The sequence below is a fragment of the Hipposideros armiger genome, unplaced genomic scaffold (assembly GCF_001890085.2).
Source record: "Hipposideros armiger isolate ML-2016 unplaced genomic scaffold, ASM189008v1 scaffold_169, whole genome shotgun sequence".
Lineage (NCBI taxonomy): Eukaryota > Metazoa > Chordata > Mammalia > Chiroptera > Hipposideridae > Hipposideros > Hipposideros armiger.
In genome coordinates this window covers 65,581-71,544 of record NW_017731519.1, presented here as the reverse complement: position 1 = coordinate 71,544, position 5,964 = coordinate 65,581, and the positions used below count along the sequence as shown (strand labels likewise).

The following is a 5,964-nucleotide window of genomic DNA, read 5'->3' as shown; positions in this document are numbered from 1 at the left end:
TGTCTTCTCATTATTTTGAACTTCTTTTTTAGCAGAGCAGAAGTTTTTAATTGTGATGAACTCCAGAATATCAGTTATTTCTTTCATGGATAATGCCTTTGGTGTTGTTGTATCTTAAACATCATGTTCATACCCAAGATCATCTGGGTTTTCTCTTATGTCATCTTTTGAGTTTCATAGCTTTGTGTTTCATAAATAGGTCTGTGATCCATTTTGAGCTAATTTTTGGTGAAGGGTTTAAGATTTGTGTCTAGATTCATTTTTGTCAATGTGGATGTACAATTATTCTAGCACTATTTGTTGAAATGATGATCCTATAATTTTGGCTTTATAGTCCCTGAAGCTTAAGTACCTCTGGGTTTTGCAGTAAAAAATGGACATATTAACATGGATGGTGAAATTAATGATGATTCCTATCAATATGAATAATTAGAATAGTAAATATTAATATAAATGATAGGAATAATTATAATGATAGTAATAACTAATATAATAGCTAATGTTAATAGCATTAATAATATGAACTATGCATTAATAATAAAATAACTACTATCAATAGCCTTTCCCGTATGCAAGTCAATGTTCTGTTCATTAAACATGCATTAACTCATATGGCAAAATGCAAGAGAAACCAGATGGAGAGATCTTGAGAAACATTGAGAAGTTGGAAGACGTATTTTTTACCTTTTAAAAATAAAACACTGATGCTGAATGAGTACTTGTGGCTTTCTGAAAAAGAAAGGTTTAACTTTTAATTATTATTGTTGCACTTAGATTCTATTGATTTAGCTTTGGTATCAACTAAATGTCACCCCAGATGGCAGTACAACCAGGTTATTATCACATTTAATTCCCTTTTATCAATAAAATATAAAGAAAATTGGGAAGGAAGATATGGTACATTCACCAGTAAATTCTATTCATCTTTTATTAATTGATTTACTAAAAGCTTAGCTTAGGAAAATGTTAAGTATTTTAATTTCGATTTCACTTGGGGTCTTGAAGAAATGTCACTTTTCAAAATCAAAATGATTGCATCAAGTCCTTTTCTTGGATTAAGTTTACTATATAAAAAGTGAGTTGTAATGTATTCTTATTAAAACTGCTTCTTTTATCACAATGTTATGTTGTTTTCATAGCATTTAATTGTTAAAATATACATCATTTAAGAAAGGTGAATTTATAGTACAATACAAAAATTTCCTATCTTTTTTTCCCTACTTTTTCTTTCTTTTAAAAAAAACAACACATTTTATTGGGGAATTGGGGGAGGGGAACAGCGCTGGGGAATCGGGGAAGGGGAAAAGACAAGTTGCTGTCCTTTTGCTCTTTAGTCTAGTTGTGGAGGACATCGCTTCACTGGCCCATGTTGGTATTATCATTGCGCTCTTCCCGAGTGAGGCAGATTGGTTGCCGGCCTCTGGATTGCTGCTCACGGTGGCTCTTGGCAGCTCACACTGGCTGCCGGCCACACATGGTAGCTTATGGCAGCCCACTGCAGAAGGGGCTGCAGCCTACGCCGTTATCAGCGACTCACAGCAGCCCAGCTCCAGGTCGAGCTGTTTTTCACCATCTTAGCTGTAGAGGGCAGTGTCACTGGCCCTCATGTGGGATCCGAACCGGGGTCCTGCTGCTCAGAGCTGGGCGTCCCAAGCCAGCTCTTAACCAATGCACCACTCGGCCGGCCCTCCCTACTTTCTTTTGTAGGTGAATTTTCTGGTCTTATGTCTTTATTGAGAAACAGTTTTAAGTTCTCATGCTTTATTGGTAATTGACCGCTTGCTCATATTTACATGTTGGAGAATTCTGCTTGGTTAGTGTAAGACTGCATTCAGGAGACTAGTGGTAAATCATTTGATTCATTTATAGTTTGGTATGAATGTGCTTATCATATCTTTCTCTCAAAGATAATTTTTATAAGGGAAAGAGGAAGAAGATCCTGGATATCTTTAAAGAGTAGTATACAGTTGAAGGTGTAGCAGAATTGAAGACAGATTTGATCTCCTTCATAATTTTGTTTAGGACTCACTGTACTAAAATATTGAGTTTTGATTTTGTCAACCATTAAACCATTAGGTAACAAAATGACTCACAAATGCTTAATTTTCAGAAAGAATATTTTAAAATATAGTTTTGATTATTCAAATTATGTTCCATGTCTAGTCATAGCTTAGGTCACATATGCTATTGTAATATTTTGAATACTCAATCCATTGCCTCTCTTATTAGTTAAATATTTAATTCTGGCTTATGTTTAATAACATGGAACCATGTTATTAAATGATTCCTATCATTCATGCTATTTTTTTAACATTCAATATTATTTTATATTAATTTCAGATGTACAACATAGTGGTTAGACATTTGTATAATTTAAGTGAACCCCTGAATAGTCTAGTACCCACCTGGCACTATATAGCTATTACCATTTTATGGACTATATTCCCTGTGCTTTACTTTACATCCCCAGTTTTGTAACTACCAATTTTTACTTCTTATTCCCTTTACCTTTTTCACCCTGTTCTCCTACCCTCCTCCCATCTATCACCCCAATAAATCTAGTACCCATCTGACATCATACATAGTTATTACAATATTAATGACTGTATTTCTTATGCTGTACCCTACATCCCCATGATTACTTTGTAACAACCAATAAGTACTTCTTAATCTCTTCCCATTTTTTAACCACCCCTTAACCCCCCTCCCATTTGGCATCCATCACAATGTTCTCTGTACCTGAGTTTGTTTCTGTTTTGTTTGTTTTGTTCTTTAGATTCTATATATAAGTGAAATCATATTGCATCTGTCTTTCTCTGTCTGACATACTCCACTCAGCACAATACCCTCCAGGTCCCCATGCCACCACAGATGGCAAGAACCCATTCCCTTCCTTGGCCAAGCAATATTCCTCTGTATATATGTACCACCTCCTCTTTATCCATTCATCCATTGATGAACACCCAGGCTGCCTCCACATCTTGATCATTGTAAACAATGCTGCAGTGAACATATGGATGCATACATCCTCCTAAAGTAGTGTTTTGGGTTTCTTTGGATAAATATCAGGAAGTGAGTTTACTGGGTCCTTCTTCATCTCTTGTTATAGCCTTTGTTTTAAAGTCTATTTTGCTTAGTATAAGTAGTGCTACCCCATCTCTTTTTTTTTTCCATTTCTATTTTCATGAAATAACTTTTATCCATCCCTTTACTTTCTGTCCGTGTGTGTCTTCCAATCTGTGGTAAGTCTCTTGTAGACAGCATGTGTAAGGGTTTTGTTTTCTTATCCATTCAGCCACCCAATGTCTTTTGATTGGAGCATTTAATCCATTTTCATTGAAAGTAATTGTTAACAGATATGTAGTTATTGCTACTTTAGTATGTATATTTTTATTGTTTTTCATCTTAAAGAAGTCCTCTAACATTCCTTGTAATACTGGTTTGGTGGTGATGAGCTCCTTTAGCTTTTTCTTGACTGGGCAGCTCTTTATCTGTCCTTTTATTTTATTTTTTTAAATTTTATTATGTATTTTATTTTGCTATTATTTTTTTTTACTCAATTTTAATTTTAAGTTTGATTTTTTTTTAAGATTGATAGTCTGTTTTATTTTATTTATTTATTTTAAAGATTTTTATTGGAGAATTGGGGGACGGGAACAGTTTTGGGGAATTGGTGAAGGGGAACAGCCAAGTTGTTGTCCTCCAATCTTAGTTGTGGAGGGTGCAGCAAGCTCAGCTCCAAGTCTAGTTGCGCTGCTCAGCTTAAGGTGCCGTGTTCAATTAGTTGAGGGTGGGCGTAGCCACCATCCCATGTGGAAGTTGAACCAGCAGTCTCCTTGTTAAGAGCGCACACTCTATCCACTGAGCCATCTGGGGGGCACCTCAGCTCAAGGTGCCGAGTTCAGTCTTAGTTGCAGGTGGGCATAGCCCACCATCTTGAACAGGAAACCTTGTTGTTAGGAGCATGTGCTCTCACCAGCTGAGCCATTCTGCCACCTGTTGGCAGCTTAGCTGCAGCTCAGCTCATTGCAGCATCACTGGCCCATGTGGGAATTGAACTGGAGACCCTGTTGCTCAGAGCTCACGCTCTTGAGCAAGTTCTTAAACAACTGAGCCATTCGGCTGGCCCAATTTTTATTTTTTTAATGCTGCACAAGACAGTATTTATTTAATTTATTTCTGTTTGCTACTGTTATTTTATTGACTTAAACAGAGAGGGAACTATTGTGGCCTTTTTTCATTTTTTCTGTAGGCTGCCTTAAGCTTTCTAAATTTGGAATACTTAAGCTGAAGGGAATGAGGGTTTTGCAAAATCACTCAAGAGGGAAAAGAAAGGCTGCTTTGTTAATTGTGCCCTATGGTGGCAATTAACTGTACGTACAATTACATTTCACTCTTACAGAATTGTGCTTAAGGCTTTAGTTAAATTTGGGCATCCCATTCTTACAGTAGCTCATACTGGCGAAGATGCATGCACTGTATTATGTCAGGGCAGTCGTTGACCACAAGGCAGATGTTCTCGGTATCCACGGTGCAGGTGAAGTCAAAGTCGGGGTAGCTGTCGTGGCTCCCTTCTCCACTGGCAGTGCTGATTTTCAGAAACTCATCGCAGATGAAGTACTTGGCCCAGGTCACGCGTGGGTCCTCTCCGGGCTCAGGAGTAGCATCCTCAGGAGTAGTGTAGCGAGCAAATTGTGGAAAGCGGTCCTCAATTTTCGATTTCCCAGCAAGGACTTTTATCAGTGAGCAGATCTTGCTTGTTGAGGAACAGATCGCGGAGACAGTGCACAGCCATCTGTTATTCCGGATTCTCCTGAAGAGGTTCTGAGCCTTCTGCAGGTGATTGGTCTCGTTGTCCTCCTGAATGACCATGTTGTAGCTACTGCTGGCCACCACAAAGATGATGGCAGTCACATCATTGAAGCATAGGATCCGTTTGTGGCGTCTGTCACACTGGCCACCACGTCAAACATGTGGAAATTGACTTTGCCCACCTGGAACTTGGTCTCAAAGATTCCAGAGGTCAGGATGCGGCAGCGAAGTAGGTCCTGGTCTCTGGGCACATAGCCTGCTTGATGACATCAATCTTGTCCAGGGAGTAGTGGGTGCAGTCAATCAGCTGATACTCATTGGCGCGCTCATAGCAGGCAGGGATTCTTTCATCGTCCCACAGAGCCTTGGTGTGCTCATAGAATTTGGGAGGGACATTCAAGGCAGGCACGGTCATCACATTCAGAATGTAGTCCACTCTGAACTGGTTCTCAGGGTTAGCCAGCTCCACGGGGGGCACCAGGTTGCTCATGGCGGCCATGATGGTTTCAATGGTCACTTTGGTGGCCCTCTTACCAACACTGTTTCTCCTTGCAGCTTGCGGGTCCTCTTCACCGCCCTCTTCATTAAATCCGTTAACATGCAGACTCCTCATTTGCTTCACATTGGTGCTTTTGCCAGATTCTCCAGCACCCAGCAGCAGCAGGTGGTGCGTGGTCCGATGGACCTTCTTGCCTTTCTGCAGCTGCTTCTCGATCTTTTTGTTGGCTTTGCACCCCGCCTTCTCCTCGTTGTGCTGGTTCTCCGTCTTACTGTTTCCGAGGCAGCCCATGGTGGTGGCAGCGGGGCATGGGGCATGTCCGGGCTGCAGTGGGCCTGGCACCAGTGGCCTCTGGTGGGCCGGGAAGGCAGGGGCAGTGATGGCTGGTCGTGCCAGGCACCAGCTTGGCTCCTCTGGGAGGAGTGAAGGCAGTGGACTGCGGTTGCCGGCTGTGCAGGGAGGGTGGTGCTGGTCTTACAGGGGAGGGTGCCATATTATTTAGAGAAAAAAAGTTAGATATAGTGTAGCTTCATCCATAAATATTTTCTCCAGTGGTGACCAAGTTGTTTTTAAAAGCATGATAAAGTCATAGATTTAAATATATTTAATGTCTCTTAATGCATTTCAGTAATTCTCTTTATTGATACTTAAAT

The 5,964-nt window shown here is 40.1% G+C and overlaps 1 pseudogene; it reads right to left on the bottom strand.

Moving 5' to 3' along the window:
- Positions 1-4,443: 4,443 nt before the first annotated feature.
- Positions 4,444-5,602, bottom strand: LOC109387811 (guanine nucleotide-binding protein G(s) subunit alpha isoforms short pseudogene; annotated as a pseudogene).
- Between the last annotated feature and the right edge of the window lie 362 nt (positions 5,603-5,964).